Here is a 27,825-nt window from a genome sequence, read left to right as displayed (position 1 = left end):
ATTGAACTGGCAATCTGTTGGTGAATGGAACAATGCTCCAAGTAACTGAGCCACCCGGCCAGGGAGAAATTTAATTCTTAGGCATCAAGACCAACATACTGTGGTCTTGATGAGGAAACTCAAAAACAGGAACAACGTGAAGTTCTTTAGACATTAAGAACTTTAAGTCAGTGCTAACTTACACCCAAAATTTTTTGTCAAAACATGTAAATGTTTTCATCAGATCTTCTAAAATAACTTCAAAGATTTTGCTTCCATATGGCTAAATTCACTTTTCAACTGACAATAAGCATGAATCATTTCATTTCACCAGTAAATTACTTTGGCTACAAGTTACTGAAAACAGAGGCTTTGAAGGAGTACCTTTCAGTCGGGTCTGTCTGAGCAGATGCATTCTAAAGAAAATGGGAAGTCACAGATCTTGGTGTGAATTGCTGCAAAATGGACAAATGAGTGAAAAACAAATGTGACTTTTTTTCTCATTAATACTTTTCAACAAGAAAGTGAATCAAGAATCCGCCTGCTTAAATTCAGCAAAACTACCTGAGGAAATAAGTAAAAATTTTCCTCCTTTACCCTAATCCCTAGGATATTTATTGGTGATTTGCAAGAAATAGTGCTAAATGCATGGTCTTTGTAGCCTTTTATTCAGTCATGATATGGCTACATTCACTTTTTTCTTTAAGGTTGAACTTATTTACAAAATATTTTCTCCTTTTCCTCTGGAGAATGTCAGAGACAGCTTCCAAAGAGATGGCAGCAAAGCAGAATTTTAAAAGATGAATTGCATCAAAACTGTTTTGACTATGAAGCAGCTATAACCCTGAAAATAGGTATCTTCATGAATAACGTAATCAGCACACTCACTATCCCCTCCAAACCGCCACCTAAAAACTTATCGAGATCTATGGACCCCTGATGCTGCATCCACCCCAAACCAGAGCTGATTGGTGGGCCCCAAACCTCTAGTTATGTACAGAGCAGGTGAGTGGTTAATATGCTGTAGAGAAAAAATATGATTTGAGATGGAACCCAGTTCTTCTGAGGTAAACATTAAAACATAGTAAAAGCAGATTTTTCTATGACTCTGAGAATCTCTATTAAATATTCTTCAGAGCATCAATTTATGTTTCTTTTAACCTGGGAACACATTGAAATATTTAAGTGTAGTCAGTTATCAAAACCACACTAAGTAATGTTTAGTAAAATATTAAACAATGTCTAATTAAGTTTCTTTAATGACAACAAATCTATTTTTGATAAAAGACAGACTTTGTCTTTCAGACAGCACAGACCACTGTGGCATATGGAGAAAATCCAGTATCTAAGCCTCGAGTTCCTCATTTGTACACAAGGGCCACTTTTACATGGTTGCTAAGTTACTCCTCTATCCTTAAACAAATAATCCTCAAGTCTTGACTATTACTTTCTAATCATAATTTTAGACTCTGTAAATTATTGCTTGTCAGGACTGGTATCACACTAGTTTCTATCACAACTTAGTGTTAAGAATTAATGGTGCTCAAACAAAGGTGATCACAGAATCAATTAGAGAACACATGCTATTCTAAACATTCAGTGAAACTTCAATAAAAAAATCTGGTTAGGGTTTCTTAAGCTATTTAAAACACTGGCTTAAATTCACAGTAAAAGTTAAAAGACCAAGAATATGCAAAATAATTTTGAATAATTAATGCTTTTTTTCATAGGAATAATTATAATGCTTTACATAAATAAGCACATTTAATTTTTTATCATTTTTTATTTTATTGATCATGCTATTACAGTTGTCCCATTTCCCCCCTTCATTCCCCTCCACCCTACACACCCCCTCCCACCCACATTCCCCTACTTTAGTTCATGTCCATGTGTCATAAGTTCTTTAGCTTCTACATTTCCCACACTACTCTTGCCCTCCCCCTGTCTATTTTCTCCCCACTGTCTATGCTACTTTTTCTCTATATCTTCTCCCCCCTTCTCCTCCTCCCACTCCCCTGTTGCTAACCCTCCATGTGATCTCCATTTCTGTGGCTCCACTTCTGTTTTAGCTGTCTGCTTAGTTTGCTTTTGTTTTAGGTGTGGTTGTTAATAACTGTGAGTTTGCTGTCCTTTCACTGTTCATATTTTTTACCTTCTTTTTCTTAAATAAGGCCCTTTAATATTTCCACTTTGCTGAGTGTTTTTATCATAAATGGGTGCTGTACCTTATCAAATGCTTTTTCCACATCTATTGATACAATCGTGATTTTTGTCTTTGCTTTTGTTTATGTGGTGTATTACATTTACTGATTTGTGAATGTTGAACCATCCTTGCATCCCTGGGATGAATCCCACTTGGTCATGGTGTATGATCTTTTTAATGTATTGTTGGATGCAGTTTGCCAATATTTTGTTGAGGATTTTAGCATCTATGTTCATCAACGATATTGGCCTGAAGTTTTCTTTGTTGTGTCTTTATGTGGTTTTGGGATTAGGATGATGCTGGCTTCATAAAAAGAGTTTGGGAGTCTGACATCATTTTGAATTTTTTTGAATAGTCTGTGAAGGATAGGGGTTAGCTCTTCCTTAAATGCTTTGTAGAATCCTCCTGTGAAACCATCTGGTCCAGGGCTTTTGTGTGTCAGGAGTTTTTTGATTACTGCTTCAATTTCGTCTGCTCTTATTGGCCTATTCAGGTTTTCTACTTCTTCTTCATTGAGTTTTGGAAGATTATATTTTTCTAGAAATTTGTCCATTTCACCTAGGTTTTCAAAGTTCTTGGCCATACAGCTCTTCATAGTAATTTCTTACAATCCTTTCTATTTCTGTGGTGTCAGTTGTAATCTCTCCTCTTTCATTTTTGATTGTGTTTATTTGGGTCCTTTCTCTTTTTTCTTGATGAGCCTGCTTAAAGACTTGTCAATTTTGTTTATCTTTTCAAAGAACCTTCTCCTGGATTCACTGATCCTTAGAATTGTGCTTTCAGTCTCTATGTCATTTAATTCTGCTCCGATCTTTGTTATTTCCTTCCTTCTACTGGCTGTGGGTGGTCTTTGTTGCTGTTCCTTGAGTTCTTGTAGGCATACTGTTAGGTTGTTTGTTTGAAATATTTCTATCTTTTTTAGGTATCACTATGAACTTTCCTCTCAGGACTGCCTTCACTGTGTGAAGGCAGTCCTAAATTTTGAGTTGTCATGAGTTCATTTTCATTTGTTTCCAGAAACTTTTTGATTTCTTCTCTAATTCCATTCTTTACCCATTCATTGTTTAATAGCATGCTATTCAGTCTCCTGATTATAGAGTATTTGGGGGTTTTCCCCTTGGGGTTAGTTTCTAGTTTCAGTCCCTTGTGGTCAGAGAAAATGTTTGGTATGATTTCAGTTTTCTTGAATTTGTTGAGGCTTGGTTTGTGTCCTATTATGTGGTCTGTCTCTGAAAATATCCATGTGCATTTGAGAAGAATGTGTATTAGCTTCTTTGGGGTGAAGGGCTCTATATATATCAGTTAACTTCCTTCAATCTAGGGCATTGTTCAATGCCATAATATCTTTGTTGATATTTTGTTTGGAAGATCTGCCCATTTTTGGCAGTGGGGTGTTAAAATCCCCTACTATAATTGTGTTGCTGTCAATATCTCTCATGAAGTCCTCTAAGATTTTCTTTATATTTTTGGGTGATCCTACATTGGATGCATATATATTTACAATGTTTATGTCTTCTTGGCAAATTCTTCCCTTGAGTATTATGAAGTGACCTTCTGGGTCTCTCTTTATGGCCCTTTTTTTGAAGTGTGTTTTGCCTGATACCAGTATTGCTACCCCAGCTTTTTTTTTTTCTGTCCATTTGCTTGGAAAATTTGTTTCTAGCCCTTCACTTTTAGTCTGCGGAGGTCTCTTGTCCCGAGACAGGCTTCTTGTAGGCAGTATACGTGTGGGGCATGCTTTCTTATCCACTCAGCTATTCTGTGTCTTTTGATTGGAGCATTTAATCCATTTACATTTAAGGTTATTATTGATAGGTACTTATTCACTGTCATTTTTGTACCTGTGTTCCTCTCTCTCTCTCTCTTTTCCTTCCTTTCCTTAAAGCAGACCTTTTAGCATCTATTTCAAAGCTGGTTTGGAGGAGTTGTATTCTTTTAGATTTCTTTTGTCTGGAAAGCTCCTTATTTGGCCTTCTATCTTGATTGAGAGCCTGGCTGGGTAAAGTAGCTTTGGTTGTAGGCCACTGGTTCTCATTACTTGGAATATTTCTGCCATTCTCTTCTAGCTTGGATCATTTTCATTGAGAAGTCAGCAGCTAACCCTATTGGGGCTCCCTTGTATGCTATTTCCCTTTTCTCCCTTGCTGCCTTTAAGATTCTCTCTTTGTCTTGGAATTTTGCCATTTTAATTATGATGTGTCTTGAAGTAGGCCTGTTTGGGTTCCTCTTGATTGGGACTCTCTGTGTTTTCTGGATTTGTGTTACTTTTCTCTTCTCAAATTAGAGAAGTTTTCCATCATTACTTTTTCAAATAGGTTTTCTATCCCTTGCTCTTCTTCTCCTTCTGGTATCCTTATTATTTGGATATTATTACGTTTCACATTGTCCTGTATTTTTCTTAATCCATCTTCATTCTTTCTGAGCCTCTTTTCCTATTCTTGCTCTTTCTGTGTGTTTTTTTTCCTACTTTTTCCTCCAGCTTTCTGAACAGATCTTCTGCTTAATCTATCCTGCCTTTGATTCTTTCTGTGTTCTTCAGTTCAGATATTGTATTCTTCATTTCCTCTTGGCCCTTGTTTTTAGTTTCTACTTTCCTTTTCACACTGATATAGTTTGCAGAAAGTTCATTGTAGTTTTCCTATAGTTTCTGATAATTCCCTGTGAGCTCATGGAGCTTCCTGATAACCATTGCTTTGAACTCAGTATCTGATAGTTGAGGTGCCTCTATTTCATTTAGCATTCTTTCTGAGGTTTCCCCCTTCTTTTCATTTGGGGATTGTTTCTTTGCCATTGTTTGTGAGATTCTTCTTGTTAGCTTCAGCTTCTTAAATTAATCTGTTCTGGCTCCTTGGGTTTATGGTGTGAACTTCTGTGGTAGAATACCTGTGAGATTCAGTGGTGCAGTCTCCTTCGGGTATGCTGCTGTTCACTGCTTGCAGCTATTGTTTTTTGTGATCAGTTGGAGGGGAAGGCAAAATGGTTTAAGATAGCAAGAGAGTATTCTCTGCTCTTTACAGTAGCAGCTGGTAAAGAAGAGATAGGGGATCCTTTGGCTATGTATAGTGTTAACCATGATATTCCACCCAACTAGCCACCTTTTAGAAAGGATGGAAAGAAGGTAAGACTCTTATTGAGGGCAGGAAGGATTGTGAGTTGGATCTAGAAAGCAGTGAGGTTGTGGGAGGTCAGATTCTGAGGTAAGGTGAGAGTAAAGGGTAGTAAATAGGTGTAGTGTGTGAGAGAATACAGTTAACCACTACAGTAATGGAGTTCAAAAAACTGTGAAGTGGGCTAAGATCTGGGAGGGGTATTGTGTACTATTTACAATAGTATGAAACAGCTATTATTTACAATAATATTAGAGCAACAATCATATGACAGAATCGATGCTGTCTAGATACCAAGAGTAGGGAGTACTGGACTTTCAGTAGTGTGAAGTGAAGGTGAAGTGAAGGACAGTAAATTAGCAATACACTTTGAATGAAAGAACAGGGGAAGCCTATAACCAGCCAAGCAAAGAAGACAAAAATATTAGAATACAAAAGAAGAATACAAAAATGTTATTCAAATAAAAGATGTATGAATAATAAATAATAATACAAATATGCAAAAACTTGCAGGTTCTCTGTAATAGCAAAGTGATATTTGTCTCTCTGTCTTAGCTGTTGGGATGCCCCTTCTTTGGGTCCAACTCTGGTCTTTTTCCAGTTCTGGGGCTTTTTGTCTCATTTGTGGGTATTTTTTAAAAAAAGCAGACTAAGGAAGGAAGAAGAGATAAAATTGTAAAGAAAGAAAAAAGGAATAAAACAAGAAGGAAGAGAAGCAAAAGGAATTGAGAAATAAAAAATAATAAAAATTAAAAAATAAAAAAATACTTTAAAAAATCAAACAGAAAACAAAAAAACAACAAAACAAAACAAAACAAAACAAAACAAAAACCTCTTTCTGGTTTCAAACTGACCAAACCACTTTTTCTCAATTGTTGATAGATATGTGTTTAGTACCATTTTATTGTTCCTGTTTTTTTCCTTTGTTTTTTTTTTTTTTTTCTTAAAGAAGACTCTTTAGCATCTAACATAATACTGGTTTGGTTGTGATAAATTCTTTTAGCTTTGTCTTGTCTGGAAAGCTCTTCATATATACCGTATTTATTTTTTTAATCTGTGCATGATATATTTTACTAATTTCTACTTTAGTGATTTGCTGGTTTTATGTGTTATTTCTGAACTTCTTGACACTTGACTTTCACTAGTATTTACTTACCTGAGGTATCGGGAAAATGTGTTTTCTGTGTAAAGTGAATGAACTTCACAAAATACAGTGTGATAAAGCAATTTCACACATTTTTGTGAGGATAACCATCACGAAAAATGCATGATTGAATGGAAGAGTCACCTGATCATCAGACACTAATACATTATACTGAAAGCTTATGTTAAGAGTTTTTCATTTAGAAACTACTAGGACCAAAGTCAAATTCTTATTATAAGAAATTAGCAATAAGTATCCTAGAAAAATCTCTTTACCAGTTGTATTTTATCATTATTTTTCTATTAAATAAAACTTTGATTAAAGTCACAATTTCTATTTCAAATTTGTTATTAATAATTAACAGAAATTTTATCTGTGACTTACCAGTATTTAAGCTTTTTTCTAATTAAATGTTTTTTTGATTATAGGTACTAGAAATTATACTCATACTTTTTCTTACTATAAATGTAAAATTCTTATATTCTATTTTATTTAGAACAGGTATATAAAATTACTTTGTAGAAGCTTTTTATCAGTAGATTTAACTGAATACTTGAAAGTATTAATACTACTACTTCTAGTATTAGGCTAGATTTAGCCTAATACTTCTGTCATAGGCTAAATAAACTTATGTTACAAATTAGAAGAAACTAAGACAAGTAAAAGTTGAAGAAGTATATGTAGCTCCAAACTTAGGCTTACATTTCTAAGAAAAAATGTTACCAGCACTCTCCCCATCATTCAAACTTTAGCCAATAAAATAATGTCCTCTTATAATTTATTTAAAACATTCTTCAATTTTAACTACACAAATTTAGGAAAAGTGAGGCAATAATTTCTACCATGGCAATCTAGTCTAACTTTTAAATCCTAATTTTAATCCTACTTACTCTGTTAATTACTAAGAGAGAAGTATTGAAATCTTTAACTATAATTGTGAATTTATCTAACATTTTTTTTTAGTTCTACCCATTGCTATTTTATACGTCCTAAAGGTCTTTTACTACAGTCAAACATTTAAGGTTAATTGTACCTTCTCGATGAATTGGGCCCCTTATCATTATGAAATGACCTTTTTTACCCCAATTAAAATTCTTGCTTTAAAATTTATTTTGTGTGATATTAATTTTAGCCACCAAAGTTTTCTTGTGGCTAGTATTGCCATCATTTTTTTTATCTGACTGTAAAATTTTTTGGTTATGTTAAAGTAGGTTTCTTATAGGCAGCAGACAATAGAGTGTTGTTTATTCATCTAAGGCAATAATCTCTGTCTCTTAATTGGGATGTTTTAACATTTACATTTAATATGATTATAGATATAGTTTTCATACTACAAATCTTGCTCTCTCTTCCATTTGATCCATTTTATTGTTCTTTTTTCTCTTTTTTATGTGAATTAACTGGATAATATTTTATGATTTCTTTGAATTTTACTTGTTGGCTTTTTGGCTATAATTTTTTTGTTAAAGTAATAGCTGACTTATGTTTTATAATGTGTATTTTTGATTTATCACTGACTCCCTTGTAGTGATATTACACATTATTTTGTGTATGGTATAAAAATTTTAGCCCTGGCTGGTGTAGCTCAGTGGACTGAGCACGGGCCTGCGAACCAGACAATCGCGGTTCGATTCCCAGTCAGGGCACATGCTTGGGTTGCAGGCCAGTTCCTGGCAGGGGCCAGTTCCCTGCAGGGGATGCACCAGAAGCAACCATACATTGATGTTTCCTTCCTCTCTCCTTCCTTTCCCCTCTAAAGATAAATAAATAAAATATTTAAAAAAAAATTTTATAACAGTGTACTCTTATTTTTCCCTTCTGGATGTTTTGTTAGTGTCATATATTTTGTTTTGATATATGTTATACATCTCATATATTTTTATTATTTTTTAAATAGTTGCTTGTCCTTTAAAGAGTTTTAAAAATAAAATAAAATGTATTTATTTACATAGTTACCAATTTTAGTCTCTCCATTCCTTTCACAGATCTGTATTTCTATCTGGTATTATTTTCTTTCATTCTATTTTCTTTGAACATATCTTATATTCAGATATATTAATGATTTTTTTCAGATTTAATGTGGTTAAAAGAGTATTGCCACTTCTGTTTTGAAATATATTTTTCTTGTATAAAGAATTCTAGGTTGGCATAATTTTTTTCATATTTTTAGAGATTATAATTCATTATTTGAGCTTAGTGATGCCAATAAAGCGTCTACCTTTGGATTGTATGTTTTATGTCTTTTTCTTGATTTAAGCAATAGGACAACTGTAATGGCATAATCAATAAAATATATTTTAAAAAGACAAGAAAAAAAGCAATTTTATTGTGATTTTTCTTGCTGTAGCTTTCTTCTTTTGGGTGTTCAGCTTCTTAGATTTCCAAGTTTTTAGTTTTCATGAAAGTTTGAAAACTTTGGCCATTAATTCTTCAAATACTTTTGGTGCCCCTAATTCTCTTCTTTAATATTCCCATTATACATATATTAGGAAGTTTCAGCTCTCTGGTACTTTGTTCATTTTTTTTTCACTCATTTTTCTCTATGTTTCATTTTGGATGGTTTCCATTGTTAATGTCTTCAATGATGTCTTTTGTGATGGCAAATTTTTTATTTATCTCTCCTAGTTCATCTTTGATCTCAGACATTGTAGTTTACATCTCTAGAACTAGAATTTAGATCCCCCTTTTACTGGCCTTATCACTTCTCAACATATTCTAATATCTTGTGGTTCCTGGAGCTTATGAAATACAATTACAATGATTTTGACATCCTTATCTGATAAATCTGTTATATGTGTCATTTTGGCATGATTTTAGTGACTCTTGCTCTTAATTTTGGGTATTATTTAATTTTGGATATTATTTATACCCAAAATTAATGCATGTGAACCTTGGTGACTATTTCTTCTAATCTGTTTGGGCAGCTCTTCACCTAGCCTTGTGTAGTTTCTTTAAAAGTTTCATTGACAAACATTTAGCTTAATATTCAGGTGGGAAATTGGCATACATCTGAAGTTATCTGTTTTTGGTCCTCTCTTTTCTAGGCAAACTCTGAATACTTTGGCCTTTTTGGATTCCTAGCTCAGTCTACTTAATTCAAAAGGCCCGCCTCATTCTGCATCATGGTCTTCTCTTCCTACACTGCTGGTTGTAAAATTTATACAGGTAGTATCCTGTAAACCTTTCTTTTAAGATTGCATTTATTTATTTTTAGAGAGGGGAAGGATGGGAGAAAGAGAGAGGAAGAAACATCAGTATGAGAGAGAAACATCAAATGGTTGCCTCTTACATGCCCTCAACTAGGGACCTGGCCCGTAACCCAGGCATGTGCCCTGACTGGGAATCCAACCAGAGACCTTTCGGTTTCAGGAAGATGCCATACCCACTGGGCCACATCAGCCAGGGCCTCTGGGTGAATCTTAAGGCTCACTTAATTTATTTCTCAGTGGTTCCCAGCATCACCCCTATTGCTTGCTGTCCAATGTCTTGAGACAATATTTTACGGGATTTTGTTGTTTTGTAGTTTTTTTCAGTCAGGAGGGCGAATCCAGTTTCTGTGTATTCACTTTAATGTTTGGACTCACAAAACCTCATTGAATCATCCTCACCTCACATCTTCTGAATTCATTTCTTCTTTAAAATATTGCATCATTTTGCCTCTTTTTTTCTTAACTAGAAAGGAAAATTTGTATACGCTTCTTTATGATATAGAGCTAGAAGTATGACTATTCTTTCAGCAGAGTCGTTTTCTTGAAAATTGTTTGAACTGGGATAATAGTCAAAGTTCATAACAAGTCAAATCCTTGGTTTGACTATTCTACATATATTATTCCATTTAATGCAATCCTAATAGCAGACTGAATTATGTGAGCCTCATGACTCTTCACAAACTGCATGTGTAGCCCAGGTTACTTGTTTTGAACTTCTTAAATGACATTCAAGAAAAGACTAGAGTAAACCCTGGCTGGTGTAGCTCAGTGGATTGAGCACAGGCCTGCGAACCAAAGGATTGAGGTTCAATTCCCAGTCAGGGCACATGCCTGGGTTGCAGGCCATTTCCCTGCAGGCCAGTTCCCAGCAGGGGATGCACAAGAGACGGCCATACATTGATTTTTCTCTCCCTCTCTCCTTCCCTTCCCCTCTAAAGATAAATAAATTTAATTTAAAAAAAGAAAAGACTAGAGTATACTTAAATATTCTTGCAACTGTTCATTATGTCAGGATAACGAATACTTGAACATGTAGATTTTCAAGTGAGAATTTGACATTCAGCACTTCCAGAAATATATTAACTGTAACTCTTGTTTTGTTTTGAGGATATGTAAGTAATCTATGTTGAAAATGTCCTTAGCAAATACTATTTAAATCACAAAGAAGTATTCTTTTATGACAATAGATCTAAAAGAATTACCTTAAAGAACATAACATTGTCAGATACTTAAGCTGCAACATTTCTTTTCTTTTATTAACCCAGAAGCACATCTAAACCAAGTGCTAAAGGATAGAAAACAACATGTTTCTGCTTTGTCAGTACGCCATTTATTAAGTGCTTTTCAAATGGTCTCTAACACAACTAGACTAATAAAATAAGAAATGTTAGTGCAAATATTATAAATATGAAGAAATTATTTTGTTAGACAAGAATCTGTTTTATTATTTGAATGTTTTCCATGGTAGTGCCAGGTATAAAAATTATAGCACTTGACTTTTACAAATACATGATTTATAATTTCAATTGCTTTCCTTTGGTGGTTTCTATCTTCATACTAATTAATATTTGCAAATTTTTGTACAACCAGGACTTTACAATTGATAGTTTTTATACATTCTGTGAGTTTCTTTGAATATTTTTTGTTTTTATTAGTGTTGATATGAGAGACCATAAGTTTTTAGGAATTAAAATATACTAATTGGTTTGATTGACTAAATGAATGCGGAGAATATATATATATACACACATAAACATTTATATATGTACTATATATATAGTACATATATAATTCTATATATATATGAGAATTATTAAACTAGACTACTTAATGAGTGGGTGTTCTTGCCCTGGCTGGTTGGCTCAGTTGCTTGAAGCATCATCCTATACTCCAAAAGACTGCAGGTTCAATCCCTGGTTGAGTTGAGGTGTGTATGAAAGGCAGCCAATTGGCGTTTCTCACATCTCTCTCCTCTCTCTCTGGCTTCCTTCCACTCTCTTTAAAATCAATAACAATATCCTCCTGGCTGGTGTAGCTCAGTGGATTGAGCTCAGGCCTGTGAACCAGGCGATCGTGGTTCAATTCCCAGTCAGGGCACATGCCTGGGTTGCAGCCAGTTCCCAGCGGGGGACACATGAGAGGCAACCATACATTGATTTTTCTCTCCCTCTCTCCTTCCCTTCCCCTCTAAAGATAAATGAATAAAATATTTAAAAAAATAAACAAATATATTTTTAAAAATAATAAAATAAATAAATAAATAAAATCAATAACAATATCCTCAATGAAGGTTTTTAAAATATGTGGCATTCTGAATAACATTGTCAATATAATTTTAAAATCTTTTTAGTCTGGAAGTTGAATTATATTTTGTAGAAAATGCAGTGTACTTAGGACTGAAATGGGCAAAATTGGTGAAACAAGTCATAAGTACAAACTTTCAGTTAAAAAATAAATAAGGTATTGGGACGTATAGTGTGTATAGTGAACATGAGTATAGTGAACACTGCTGTATGATATATAGGAAAGTTGTCAAGATAGTTGATTCTAAGAGTTCTCATCACTAGGAGAAGTATTTTGCTTGTCTTTTTATTATATTTATATGAAATGATGAATGTTAACTAAATCTATTCTAGTCATTTTACAATATGTAAAAATTGAAGCATCATGCTGTACACCTTAAACTTTTAGAGTGATGTATGTCAATTATTTCAGTAACACTGAAAAAAATGAAACCTTGGTAAGAAAAAATAAAAAAAAAAAAACAGACATGCAAAAGAAGTAAAGGAAAAAAGAAAGCTAAGGAAAGCAAAGGAAATACTGGGATGTGTCCTCAATTGGAAAATGGGACCTTGCTCTAGCAACTATTTTGTATTTTTTTCCAAAACTTGCTATATAATGCTAATGGTTTGATATTATGGAATATATTATACTATATTCCACTAAAGAGAACACAGCACAACATTTAGAAAATTACCTTCCTTTCTGATATCATTATGAATAATGGTACTATTACAAATAAATCTTGTGCACATCTTAAGCATAAATGGGTGGGTGATTGAGGGGCCTGTCTAGTCTCTGGATCATCCTTAGAATATCAGTGAACTCTGGGTCATATTCAGAGGAAGGAATGGAGCAGTGGATGTATCTATTCAAATTATAGGACAAAACCTAGGAATGTTTTTGGTTGTTGGTCTTGTGATTTAATTTTATATGCAAAATATATATGCAGAGGAAAAAGGAGAAAATGATTCTGGTCAAATGCTGTTTTTCTATTATGCTTTTGTTCATAGCAATGTAATTATATTTCATTATTATGGTAAATTTGTTTTAAAAAACAGTATTGTCTGAGGGAAAAATAAAGAATGTTTCTTAGTGTTGAAACAGTCTAGAGTGAAGACTGGATACTTTTCTAGCTGCACTGAGTCACATTTTGACTAATTAATATATATGACAGACAGAAAGAAAAAAGAGAATGGAGAGTAAGAAATCTCTGCATAGCAAATAAAAAACACATTGCATAAAACATATTTAAAGCTCTTTCTTACTCATTGGAGAAATTCGGTTGAACATTTAATATTTATGGATAGAAACCATTTTCTTTTTGTACAATTCTTTGTTGCACCCTCCTCATCTGCTTCATGGAAGACATGATCATGAAAGCTCAAAAAAATAGGAATTTATGTTAAAATGGATCATTTCTTTCACTGCTCATGCTCATGGAATAGTATAAGTGATAACACTCTACTTCATTTAAAATATTAACCTTAAAATTTTTCCTCACTTACGTAGGCATAAAAATGTGCTTATGTAATTTTAGTCTATTTCATAAAATGTTTGGTTTTCTAAAAAATATTTTAAAATCATTGCTTAAGCAAATTGGAAAAATGTGTCATATTTTCTTATTTTATTGTGTGGCCCCACAAAAAAGTGGTAGAGAATGATCAATTTTCTGACTTCTCCTCCAGTTGTTCTTTCGGAGTCTCTCGTCAGGTTTGCTACTCCGCTTCACTGCTCCAGGTAGTCTCAGATTAATCAGCACAATATCAATAAATCAAAAACACCCTTATTCATAGACAAAGTACATTTAATCAATTTTCCCACTGCTGTTTCTAGTATCATCAAACCTCTATCTTTGTGAATTTAATATATAATCTAAGAATATGATATTGGCAGATTATTCATTATTTTGAAGTGCTTATGGACTATGGCAATATTAAAATGCTTCAAATAGACAAAAATATCACCTCTGGTTTTTATGAGAGCACAGTGGCTTAAAATTCATTTACTTTTCTGTATTACAGGTTGTTTTATCTTCTTAAGATAATATTTGTTTTAGAAATATATTTTAAATTATTCTTTTTGACATTATATCTGATATACAGAGTTGTATTTTTATCTACTTTATTATGTAAAATAGTGACTTGTTTTATAAACTCCTTCTCCAAATATATTTTTTATTCTTTTTGATTAATTTTTATTTTCAAGCAATTCAAGCTTACAGAAAAATTGAGAGTATTTAAAAATATTCCAATAATAAATTACCCATTTTATCTCTTTGATATATCATTTTATTTCAATATGTAAATATTTATGTATGTATGAATTTATTTATTTTTATTTTTCTAAAACCCATTTTTTAATTAATTTATTTTTTACTTAATTGTTATTGTATTTTTTCCACTATCATTTAGTCCCCTTGATATCCCCCTCCCTCCAGAAATCACCACACTGTTGATCATGTCCATGAGTCCTTTTTTTTTGTTGTTCAATTCCTCCACCCCCTAATTTCCCCTCCACCAGTTATCATTTAATAATATTTTAATTATTGTTTATGCTATTTAGTTTTCCCAATTTTCCCCCTTTGCCTCCATCCACCCAGCCCACTCTCATTTTCCACAGTCAATCCCCAGCCCAGGGGTCATTCATACCTGTTCTTTGATCAATCCCTTTACTTTCTTTCAACCAGTTCCCTCCTGACCCTCCCCCCTTACAGCTGTCAGTCTGCTCCATGTTTCTGTAGCTCTGTTTCTATTTTGCTCATTAATTTATTTGTGTGTATATATAGAGAGAGATATATTTATATAATTAATTTTTGAACCTATTTAGAGTTAGTTGCAAACATGATGCCCATTGTAACTAAAAGCCAAATACACTTTCGTGCCTAACCTTAGTCCAATTACTGGTGTGCTGTAACTAGTTTGAATTGGCTTTCAAGAGCCTAATGGGCATATCTCTTCCCAATTCCTTGCAGTGGTTTCACATTAGAAGCTTGATAGCAGCCATTGTGGGAGTATTTATGCCACAAACGTTACAAATCCAGGCTTCCTGACCACCATCTCAGGAGAGCCAGTTTATCAGTATAGCACTGAGATCATTATATTTTAGGAAATTAACATTACTATAATACTTCCATAATTCACATAGTAAAACTTAATAATGTCCTTTGTAGCAACAAAACAAAACAAAAAAAGCTAAATTTATTTATTTATTTATTTATTTATTTAAGTTTTTATGCCCATTTATATTTTTCAATCTGGAGTAGTTTCATAGGGTCTTTTTCTTTAGTGACTATGACACTTTCAGTGAGTATATGCTAACTAATCAATAGCTTTATGCACACCTTAGGTGTATATGATACGTCTTACTGATTATATGTAAGCTATACATAGTTACCAGGTCCCCACAGAAGTAACAGTGTTCTTCATGGTGTACCTTATCAAGAGGCTATACGATGCTCCTTTTGTTCTATAACCAGTGATGTCAACTTTGATTACCTGTGTGCCAGCTTTCTATTTCCAATGAAGCTCGAGCCTCCGTGACTTGCAACTTCCAGGCTAGAACATCTAATTCCTTGCAGAACTCAATCTTTCCATCTGGCACAGTGACTAGCAGAGTCATCCTTTAAAAAAACATAAGTCAAATTATAGTATTCTTTTATTAAAACCCGTTCAGTGGTTTTTCTTCTGTTTCACAGTAAAAGGCATAACTCCACATGATCTGTCCTTTCACTGTTCCCTCCCTTATAATCTGTCTAGGCTCACCGTGTCTTGTTCTTTTGACAAGGCAAGCAAAAGCACGGTTTAAGGGATTAGTCCCCTCTGCCCTGACACCATCACACCTCCCCCCCCCAAAAAAAAACTCATAGACACAGACAACACTATGGTGATTACAAAAGGGAAAGGGTGGTGTGGGGAGGGAGAAAAAAGGAAAGGGTGGATAAGTGGTGATGGAAGCAGACATGACAGGACTTGGGGTGGCGAATGCACAGCACACTCCTTCCCACTCACTCTCTCTAAACCCTGCATCCAAACTGTCACAGATACGATGGAATTGGACACTTGAAACCTACATAATTTTATCAACTATTGTCACCCCAATGTATTCCATTAAAAATTATAAAGAGCTATTGAAATTGCCATGCTTAATTCTTGGAAGACTTTTCTCCTAGGTATTTATCCCAAATGTTTACCATGCATTTCTTTTAGCCTAAGATGTCATCTTAATTGCAAGGCCTTTCCTGACCCCTTAAATAAAGAATCACCCTCACACAACCCTCATCTCTTCCTCTATTGATCTCACCCCTGCATTTATCACCAAGTGACTCACTTTATGCCGTCTTTACATATTGTCATTCTGTCTCTTTCTAGTGGGAAAATAGTGCATAAGGGCGCTTGGACACAGTCTGTGCACAGTGAACGTTGTTCTAATGCAGTGCTTTTCAACTGCTGTGCCTCAAGAACTTTTAAAACAGGCAGTACTTGACTATTTAGTCAGGGGTACTGACCTCTTTTCATTTAAATTGTCAGATGAGAAAAAATGACAAAAGCCAACACAACAATAGTCATCTGGTATAAATGAATTAAAGTCGCATACATATTTGTTGTCAGATTGGCAAAAATGTATTTTTTGTGCACCATGAGATAAGAAAGTTAAAAATTGCTGGTCTAGTGGATAAGTATCTTTTGGGTACACTGTTGAAGCAATCCAAAAAATAAGTAAAAATATGCATCCTATATTGCCTTAAAATTCTGATATATCATTCAATATTTTAAGAAAAACATAGAAATGATACTCAAAGTGCATATTTAATTTTATTACATATCAACAAATCTAACTTATTTGTCAGTGATTTAATTTTTCAAAAATTTAACTTAAAGTTTAAAATATCTAGCACTACTTGTTTTAATACGAACTTTTCATATTATACTAGAAATGTTCATTAAGCTACCTGTATTTATTTTCTTTTTAGTTAGGTTCTTTACTCATCCTTCATGTACACTAACACATAAAAATTGTATTTGTAGAATCTGGCAAAGTAATCAATTTTGCTTGTTTTATCTTCCCAATTTCCTGGTTTCAATAGATTCCCCTTTTTCTACTGATCTTACACATTAAAATAAAAATTAGTATGGTAAAAAATTCTGATGTTACTTAAAACACAAAAACTGATTTTAGAACTCTGTATCGGAGCTCTATAACACCAAACTCAAACTCCTGCTTATTAATTGACATTAGTGCATAGCAAATATCAACTATGGTTATGTGAATAATTATTTCTTATGTAGAGTATGAGTAAATAGAATTAATCCTTCTTCAACTGTCATTTTGTTCATATATTCCATCCTTAGTAGCTTCTAAAGCATGAAACTTTTGAAAAGTATTTCAATCAAGTGATAGTCTCTTTACTGATTTCTGTTTAACCTTAAATTTATGAAAGCTTTACTTTCTAATTCCAAAAAATTCAACTTATTATCTCTCCTGCCTCTTTTCTTTTCTTGTAAGTACTTTATATTGCTTATACTTTCCCTTTGCTACAAAAGTTTTCTTTGTTATACCTGAAGGTAATCATTGGATGCCAATCACATTTAGGTTTTTTCTGGATGCACCGATGCCCCACTCAATAAAACTCTAGTGCTTCCAGTTGTGCCCCACAGCAATCTTGTCCAGGCTCATGACTGCAAATATTAGGTACCTGCTTCTCAGTCCCAAATCATGGATTTAGCTCAGGCCTCTCTCCTGAACCATCCCAACCTGTTTATCTAACTTGCATTCAGATGCCCGTATTTTGATAAACCAGAGACATCACAAATTTGACATGTCCAAAACTGAACTAGTGGTTTCCCCCCACAAAACTTGGTCTCTAACCTTCCCCATTTCAATGGATGATATTAGCCTTTCGTTTGTTCAAACTTGTCTCTTTCCCACTCACTCTTCTAAACTCTGCATCCAAACTGTCACAAATTACCAGACTTAAAATGGTACAGTTCTGGAAGTTAGAAGTCTGAAATAGATTTCCCTGGGCAAAAATCAAAATGTTGCTTGTGCTTTATTTCTTCTGGGAAATGTAGGCGTTCATCTGTTTCTTTGCCTTGCTCAGCTTCTAGAGGTTGCCTGCATTCCTAGACTTATGATTCTTTCCTCCATTATTAAAACCAGAAGTGTGGTACCTTGAAATCTCTCTCTCTCTTTGTAACCTCCACATCCATTGCCACATCTCTGACTCTTTTCTTCCTGCCTCCCTCTTATAAAAATCCTTGGGCCTGCCAGTATAATCCAGACAATCTCTTCATCTCACATCCCTCAATTAAACATATCTGGAAGACCCTTTTACCAAGTAGTTATTCTACCTTTTATTTTATATATGTTAATATTTTAACTGAGATAAAATTTTCAATGTGCAGAACTTAAATTTGCAGTTTTAACACACATATATACCCATTTAATTTACCTTCTTGCCTAGTTATAGATTATTTCCATCATTGCAAAAAGATTCACTGTTCACTTTCCAAATCAGTTTCTCTGACACAGAAATAAACATTGTTCTTATTTCTATCTGAACAGTTTACAGATGGTCCCTGACTTAATGTGGTTTGACTTAAAATTTTTGACTTTAGAATACTGAGAGTGATAGGTATTCAGTAGAAACTGTACCTCAAATTTTAAATTTTGATCTTTTCTCAGGCTAATGATATTCTGTACAATACTTCGTCATGACACTGGGCAGGAATAACAAGAGAATTTTGTCCATATGTAGGCTCATATAAGTATTTAATGCAGGCTAGGCTAAGCAATGACATTCAGTAGGTTAGGTGTATTAGTGCATTTTTGACTTACAATATTTTCAATTTGTGATGGATTTGCCAGGCCACAACCCATCATAAATCAAAGAGCATCTGTAATTGTTTGTTATTGAAACTGATATAAATGGGATCACATAGTATGTACTCTTTTTATGAATGGCTTTCTTCCATCTATATGTGCTTTAGGTTATCCGTATAGTTGTATGCATCAATAGTTTATTTCTTTCTGTCCAGTTCTCCCAACACCCTTTGTTGAAGAGGTTATCATTACTCCATTTTATGTTACTGCCCTCTTTATCAAATATCAATTGACTGCAGAGATTTGGGTCTATTTCTGGGCTCTCTGTTCTATTCCATTGGTCTATGTGCCTGTTTTTATGCCAGTACAAGGCTGTTTTGATTACAGTGGCCTTGTAATACAGTTTGATATCAGGTATTGTGATCCCTCCTACTTTGCTCTTCTTTCTCAAAATTGGGGCTGCTATTTGGGGTCTTTTATGGTTCCATATAAATTTTTGAAGTGTTTGTTCTATGTCTGTGAAATATGCCATTGGTACTTTAATAGGTATTGCATTGAATCTGTAACTTGCTTTGGGTAGTATGGACATTTTGATGATGTTAATTCTTCCAATCCACAAACATGATATATGTTTCCATTTGTGTCTTCCTTGATTTCTTTCTTCAGTGTTATGTAGTTTTCTGCATACAAGTCTTTTACCTCCTTGGTTAGGTTTATTCCCAGATATTTTATTTTTGTTCTTGTTATATCGAATGGGATTTTTTTCTTGATTTCTCCTTCTGCTAATTCATTGCTAGTAGAAAATGCCTTTGATTTCTGGATATTGACTTTGTAACCCACTGTTTTGCCAAATTCATTTATTAGTTCGAGCAGTTTTTTTGGTAGAGTCTATAGGATTTTCCATGTACACTATCATGTCATCTGCGAACAATGACAGTTTTGTTTCCTCCTTTCCGATCTGGATGCCTTTTATTTCCTTTTCTTGTCTGATCCCTATGACTAAAATAAAAGACTTAAATATAAGCCATGACACCATTAAAGTCCTAGAGGAGAACATTGGCAGAAAAATCTCAGATATTTCATGCAACAATATTTTTACTGATATGTCCCCTAGAGCAAGGGACATAAAGGAAAGAATAAACAAATGGGATCTCATCAAAAGTAAAAGCTTCTGCATGGCTAAAGAAAACAGTATTAAGATAAAAAGGGAACCAACTGTTTGGGAAAACATATTTGCCAATAATACCTTAGACAATGGTTTAATCTCCAAAATATACAAAGAACTTACATGACTCCACTCTAAGAAGACAAGCAACCCAACTAAAAATGGGCAAAGGATGTGAACAACCACTTCTCCAAGGAGGACATACAGAGGATCCAGAGACACATGAAAAGATGCTCAATATTGCTAGCTATCAGAGAGATGAAACTTAAAACCACAATGAGATGCCAATTTACACTGGTCAGAATGGCCATCATAAACAAAGCAACAAACAACAAATGTTGGAGAGGTTGTGGGGAAAAGGGGACCCTAGTTCATTGTTGGTGGGATTGAAGACTGGTACAACCATCATGGAAAACAGTGTGGAATTTTCTCAGAAAACTAAAAATGAATCTGCCTTTTGACCCAGAAATTCCACTGTTAGAAGTATATCCTAAGAACCCTGAAACACCAATCCAAAAAACCTATGCACCCCAATGTTCATTGCAGCACAATTTACAATAGCCAAGAGTTGGAAGCAACCTAGATGCCCGTCAGTAAATGAATGGATCAAAAAACTACGGTACATTTACACAATGGAATTCTATGCAGCAGAAAGAAAGAAGGAACTCCTACCCTTTGCAACATCATGGATGGAACTGGAAAGCATTATGCTGAGTGAAATAAGCCAGGTGGTGAAAGACAAATACCATATGATCTCACCTTTAACAGGAACCTAAACAACAAAACAAACAAGCAAGCAAAATATGACCAAAGGTGCTGAAATACAGAACAGGCTGACAGGGACCAGAGGGGAGAGTGGAGAGAATCACAGGAGAAAAGGGGAAGAATTCACAGGAACAAGTATAAAGGACACATGGATAATAACTAAGGTGGGGGGTGGAAATGAGAGGAACGTGGGGAGCACTGGGGTGGGCAGGGCTGGGAATATAAGACAGAAAACTGTACTTGAACAGCAATTAAATACAAAAAAAGAAAAAGTTTATTTCTTTCTACTGCTGAGTGGGATTCTATTGGATAAATGTGCCATGATTTATCCATTCTTTCTCTCTCTTTTTTGGACATTTAAGTTTTTTCCAGGCTTTGATCATTATGAATAAAGCTGCAATAAACATCCTTGTATTTGAATATGTGTTTTCATTTATCTTGAATAGATGGAGTAAATTGCTATATCAGTGAAAAACTAGCTAACTTTTTTTGTTCAAAATGGTTCAAACATTTTACATTAAGAAGCACATTCTTGCCAATATTTGTACTTCTAGGCATTTAATTTTAGCCATTCTAATTGGAGTAAAGAATAGTTTAAATTGCATCTTGTGATGATTAATGATTTTGAACATGTTTTCATGTTCATTGGCCTTTCTTAAAGTATTTGCTTATTTTTAATTGGGTTGTTTATTATTTTATTATTGAATTAAGGGTACCTTATATATTCTGGATATTACCAGTTTACTAGATATATGCATTGCAAATATTTCTCCCAGTCTGTGGCTTCTCTGTTCAGTTCCTCAAAGATATATTTTGATAGATGTGGGTTTTTTTCATTAATTTGCTTTTTAGTGTGCATGTGGGAGGGGAGTTCTTTTAAAATATGTTTGAGTATAAAATTAAGTTTATTATTACTATTAAAATCTTTTAGAAAGAGTGGTTTAATATTTTCACAGAAATTTATTATATGCCCCAACCTCACACATGCACAACACCCCCTCTGTCAACATTCCCCACCAGAGGGATACATTTGCTAAAATTGATGAAGCTACATTGCCCCATTATAATAGCCCAAAGTCCACAGTTTACACAAAAGTTCACACCTGGTGATGTACATTCCATGTTAGTTTTTAATTGGTTTGATGAAATTCAATATATCAATTTTTTTCAAACCCTACTATTATATTTTCAAAAGTTACAATTTCAGTACTTGGCAATTTAAAGAAAGTATACAAAATGCCACTAGGAGTCATTCTACTGCTTTGAGAAATAGTGTTCAGAAAGAAGTTTAGTATTAATTATGTTAAAAATATAGCTGTTTTATAAAATTATCTGTAAATATGTCAAAGAATGAAATTGGATAGTTATTTTACTTATACAAAAAATAACTTGACATGGATTAAATAATTAAATGTGAGACATAAAACTGTAAATCTCTTGAAAAAAATGTAAGGGAAATTTTTTTCTTGATGTTGGTCTTGGCAATGATGTTTTGTATATGACCCCAAAGCAAAATAGACAAAAGCCAGTGAGACATCAGATTAAAAAGCTTCTGTATAGCAAAAAAAAAAAAAAAAGCCAACAACAAATTGAAAAGGCAACATACATAGTGAGAGAACATATTTATAAATCATATGACTAATCAGGAGCTAATATCCAAAATATATAAGAAATTTATACAACTCAATAGCAAAAATAATGATTAAAAAATGGACAGAGGAACTGAGTAGATGGTTTTCCAAAGAAGACATACAAATGGCCAATAAGTATTTTAAAAGAGGCTTATATTTTTGTTTATATATTTTGTTTATTAGATTCCACATATAAAAGATATAATATGGTATTTGTTTTTCTCTAACAGGCTTATTTCACTTATCATAATACTCTCCACATCCATTCATGCTGTCACAAAGAGCAAGATTTCCTTCCTTTTTATGACCAAGTAGTATTCCATTGTGTGTATGTACCCTGCCTTTTATCCACTCATCTACTGAAGGGCACTACCACAACCTAAATATTATGAATAATTCTTTGATGAGCATAGGTATATGTATAATCTTTAGGATTAATGTTTTGAGTTTTTCAGATATGTTCTCAGAAGTGAAATTGCTGGGTCACAAGACAATTTCATTTTTAATTTTTGAGGAAATTCCATACAGCTTTCCACAGTCACTGTACCAGTCTGCATTCTCACCAACAGTGCACAAGGTTTCCCTTTCTCCACAACTTCACTACTAATAGTTGTTTGTCAGTTTATTGATGATGTCCATTCTGACCATGTGAAGTGATATCTCGTGGTTTTATTTGCATTTCTCTGATGATTAGTGACATTGAACATCTTTTCATATGTCTATTAGCCATTTCTATGTCCTCTTTGGAAAAGTGTCCAAAGTGTCCATTCAGGTCCTCCACCCATTTTTAATTGGATTGTCTGTTTATTTGGTGTTGAGTTTTGTAATTTTACATATTTAACTTCTTATCAAATGTTTCACTGGCAAATTTACTCTCCCATTCAGTGGGTTGTCTTTTTATTTTGCTGATGGGTTTCACTTGCTGTGCAAAAATTTTAAGTTTTGTGTAGTCATGTTTGTTTATTTTTTTGTTTGTTTTTCTTGCCTGAGGGGATATAACAGAAAAAAATATTACTATGAGAAATGTCAGAGATTTTACTCTCTATGTTTTCTTCTGGGATTTTTATGGTTTTAAGTCTTACACTTAAGTCTTTCCAGGAATGTCCAAACTTTTGGTGCCTCTGGGCAACCCTGAAAGAACAGTTGCTTTAAGTACACAGATGCTAATGAAAACTGACGAACAAAAAAACGTTTTGAGTAAATTTACGATTTTGTGTTGGGCCACATTCATAGCCATCCTGAGCAATATGTGGCCAGTAGGCCGCAAATTGGATACCCATACAAGTTTCTTTTTGTATGTGGTTTAAGAAGGTGAACTAGTTTCACTGTTTTGCATGTATCTGTTGAATTTTGCCAACACTATTTATTGAATAGACTATCTTTACCATATTGTTTGTTTTTGCCTCCTTTATCAACTATTAAATAAAAAAATAAATAAATAAATAAAAATTGACTCATAAATACGGAGGACAAATCTCAAGAGGGTGGGGAGTTGGGGGGCTAGGCAAAAAAAGGCGAAAGGATGAAGCAAAATATTCATAGACACAGACAACAGTGTAGTAATTACCAGGGAGAAAGTAGGGTGAATGCAAGTAGAAAAGGGTGAAGAGGAGATAAATGAGAGAAAGAGCCTTGACTTTGGGTAGTGAATGTAAGTCAAATATACAGATAATTTATTATATAGTTATATACTTGAACACTGTATAATTTTATTAACCACTGTCATTCCAATAAATTCAATAAAAATTGTAAATGAATAAGCTCAACACCACTAATCAATAGGGAAATGCAAATCAATACCATAATGATATATTGCCTCACACCTATTGTGTTATCATAAAGACAATAATTAACAACTGTTTATCAGATGTGGCAAAAAGGGAACTCTTATGCACTGTTAGTGTATATAGCCACTATGTAAAATAGTATGAAGGTTCCTCAAAAAATTAAATATAGGACTACAAGTAATTTCTGGTCGGCCAGTAATTCCACTTCTGGGTATATATCCAAAGGAAATGACACCATGATCTTGAAAAGATATCCACATTCTCATATTCATTGCATCGTTATTCACAATAGCCAAGATATGGAAACAACTTAAGTGTCTGTCTACAGATGAATAAATAAATGAGATGTGATATAGATAAAATGGAATATTATTCACCCATGAGAACGGAGAGCATTCTGCCATCTGCAACAACATGAATAGACCTCGGGGGCATTATGCTAAGTGGAGTAAGTCCGACAGAGTAAGACAAACACTATACAGTCTCACGTATATGTAGAATCTAAGAAAAAGGTAAACTCATAAAAACAGGGGCTAAAATGGTGGTTACCAAGGGCCTGCTGAGTGGTGAAAAAAAGGAGATGTTGGACAAAGAGTTCAAACTTCCTGTTACCAGCTCTGGGCAGCCAATATACAGCCTTCTGATTATAGTTAAAAATAGTTTATTATATTCTCAAAAGTTGCAAAGAAAAGTAAATCTTAGTTTGTCCTCACTATAAAAAGAACAGTAGTTATGTGACATGATGCAGTTGTTAGCTCATGGTAATCATCTTGCTGTACATAATACACCAAACTGACATGTACATCTTAAACTTGCATAATACTACATGTCAACTATATCTCAAAGGTGGAAAAATTGTCATCCTTAAACCCTATCATTCATCAAAGGACTTTTCTGCTTACTTTGTTCTTTCTTGGTAGTTCAAAAGTGAAAGGTATGTGTGTGTGTTTGTGTGAGTTTGCATGAGTGCATGCTCATAGCTTATAGGTCTTCATTTCATTTGTAAAGTTTGGGTGAGTCAGAAGAGAAATGTGGGCCAGTACTGTAGTGCAAATTATTTTTTCTTTAAATAAAATTCATTCTGCTACCTTTAAAAAAATAGTTAAGTTCATTAGGTGATCACATATTATATGTAAAGATGATATTAACGAAGGTTATGATGGGACATAGCAATGATGGTTAGGTTTAGCAACTTTGATAAAACTTACATTACTCTATGAATAAAAATTGTTTGGAGACTTAGTAAATAGTCAGAAATCTCCCTTCATCTTGCAACTCTTAATCCAAAAATAATAAACTAGACTATTTGTTTTATTCCCTGATTTGGGTATTAGATATTGCAACAACTAACCAAGGAGATAACGTAGACATGAAAACCGAAGGCCAGATTGTAATTTTCTACTAGTAAGCTTTCTCATACTTTAATTTCCAAACTGATTTGGTAATACCTAATTTAGTTCACAGTAACCATAAGTAATTATTCAAAATACAATTTTGCTCTTCTTTTTAACTCCAAAAAGAACTGTTGTTGAAGTCTTACTGTGTGCACAGGACAGCCTGCTGCACCCATTGTTGCCCTCATGCTAAGCCACACAGTGTGAATTATTCTTTGGTTTAAGAAAGCCTCATCGAAAAATGTGCATCCACTTATCTAATAGTGGTGCACTTGGAAAATTACTTTTTCTACCTAAAGTCTTTAAATATTTTTTAAATTGGAGGAGATATAATTAACTCATTTTGTATAGTATATCCATAATATTAAAAATGTTAACCAAAAATGCTCCATTTTGTGGTGATAATGTCTATTTTTTCCTATAGTAAAATACATACAATATAATATTATTAACTGCAATGGATATAGAATTGAGTGATGTTAAATATTTTCACTTTGTCATGCAAACAATTTTCAAAATTTCTATTATTTTACAAAAATGAAACTCTATACTCCTTGTACAGCTTCCTATTTACACTTCCTACAGTCCCTAGTCCCCATTATTCTCCTTTCTCTCTATAAATTTGGATACTATAGATTCCTCAGATAAGTGTAATTATACAATATGTGTCTTTTTGAGTCTCATTTCTTCTACATGGTATAATATTCTATAATATAAAGATTCATGCATGTTGTTGTGCATGTCCTAATGCCCTTTCTTTTAAAAGCCTAAATAATGTTACATTGTTTATGTAAACCACATTTTGCTTATCATTTGCTGGTGAATGGATATTTGGTTTGCTCCATGTGTTGACGTTGGCTGTAGTGAATAGCCTGCTATGATCATGTGTGTGCTTACATTGTCTTTAAATTAACAATCTAAGAGATGAGACTTAATGGAAATTTGACAAGCTCCAAACAATTTTTTAAATTTAAATAAGTTTTTAAGTTGACATAGTAGAACTGTCATTTCTCTTTTACCTTTTCTCCCTGTCTGATCTGGTACATTTCAATTATCTTACCCTGAAAAAAATTTACATTCAGAAAAGTTTTGCATCCCTCAAAATAACATGAATTTCAGGGCCATCTGGAAAGCTTTCCATTGTAAAATAAGCCAGGATCTTTTTTTCCCTTATCTAAGATAAAAACTTCAGCTTTTTATTCATATATATTCACATTTATCCCATCAAAACTTTCTACTGTCTTAAAATAATTGGAAAAATAGGTGAAGATTTTTTCAGGAACATGTATACAGGACACATGGACAAAACCCAAAGAGGGCAGGATCAAGGGTGGGAAGTGGGGATGGCTCAGGTGGGGAGCATAGTGGGAGGAAAATGGAGACAACTGTATTTGAACAACAATAAGAAAAAAAGACGCTATATTAAAACAAATTTAACTTACAAAGAACATTTTCTTTAATTTATTCTGGAATCTGTTTTTCTGAAAGCTGAACTCCATTGCATTATACTTTATTATCATTAGTGAAACTCCACTCAGTTTTGAAAAATTTTTCAATGACATATATAGAATATGTATTTTTTATTGTTTATATTTTTGACAGTTTACTTAGTGTGTCCCAGCACAATATCCACAGAAAACACTCTGCGTGGCTAAGTGAATTGGACGGCCTACAACATGTACTGAACAGATCCCCTGTGCCAGTCCCTCTCCTAGGTTGTAAGTGTAATCAGGGTTAGTATCATCACACAGCAACAGAATTCCACTCCCTGTGAGCCTGATTCATGATCCTTTTGTTGACTAGGACAGATCTGGTTTATAACCAGTCTGGATTATTTTTGTCTTCATGGCTTCCTAGACCTAACCAGTAATGACAGGTGCAAAGAAGTCAGTGGCTGCCTTTGCTCTGTTGGGTGTTTATAGGGTTTCTGGTTATCTCCTGTAACAAACACTCACCTCTTCAAACTGCTGCATTATGAAAGTATATGTTTTATCAAAATCATGGGCCAGTCCCAACAGAATATGTGACAAAGTTGCCCCATGTCACGCCCAACATCATTGTTGTTATTTTTATTTGGCTCAACAGGTCTTCCCACTTTCCTTGCAGAAGTTGCTTGCATATGTGTTTGTAGCTGTATTAACTTCTGACTCCTGGTTGAATTGCTAGATAATGCCATTCTTTGAGCAAACCTTCTCTGCACTTTATAAAAGGAACATCATTAATCATAATGAATGACTTATTTTCAATAATTGTTCCTTTGAATCTATAGACAATGTTCCTGTAGAGTCTTTCTTGGGGGTTTATCAAGCACACAAATCTTTCCATATACTCTATAGGGA

General features: G+C 33.8%; 1 long non-coding RNA gene across 1 annotated transcript in view; it reads right to left on the bottom strand.

The window, feature by feature from the left end:
• The window catches only part of LOC118993822 (uncharacterized), a 57,946-nt gene that overhangs the window by 5,337 nt on the left and 24,784 nt on the right, over positions 1-27,825 (bottom strand). Inside the window, exons 3-4 of the long non-coding RNA XR_005067951.1 lie at positions 15,420-15,544; positions 364-434 (exon numbers count right to left, since the gene is read on the bottom strand). This is a non-coding gene — a long non-coding RNA (uncharacterized LOC118993822). The remainder of the gene's footprint in view (positions 1-363; positions 435-15,419; positions 15,545-27,825) is intronic.

Source organism: Sturnira hondurensis, unplaced genomic scaffold (assembly GCF_014824575.4).
Source record: "Sturnira hondurensis isolate 20B ecotype Veracruz unplaced genomic scaffold, ASM1482457v3 Scaffold0008908, whole genome shotgun sequence".
NCBI classification, from domain to species: Eukaryota; Metazoa; Chordata; class Mammalia; order Chiroptera; family Phyllostomidae; genus Sturnira; species Sturnira hondurensis.
Note: the sequence above shows the minus strand (reverse complement) of the source record. Positions and strands in the feature narration are given on the sequence as shown.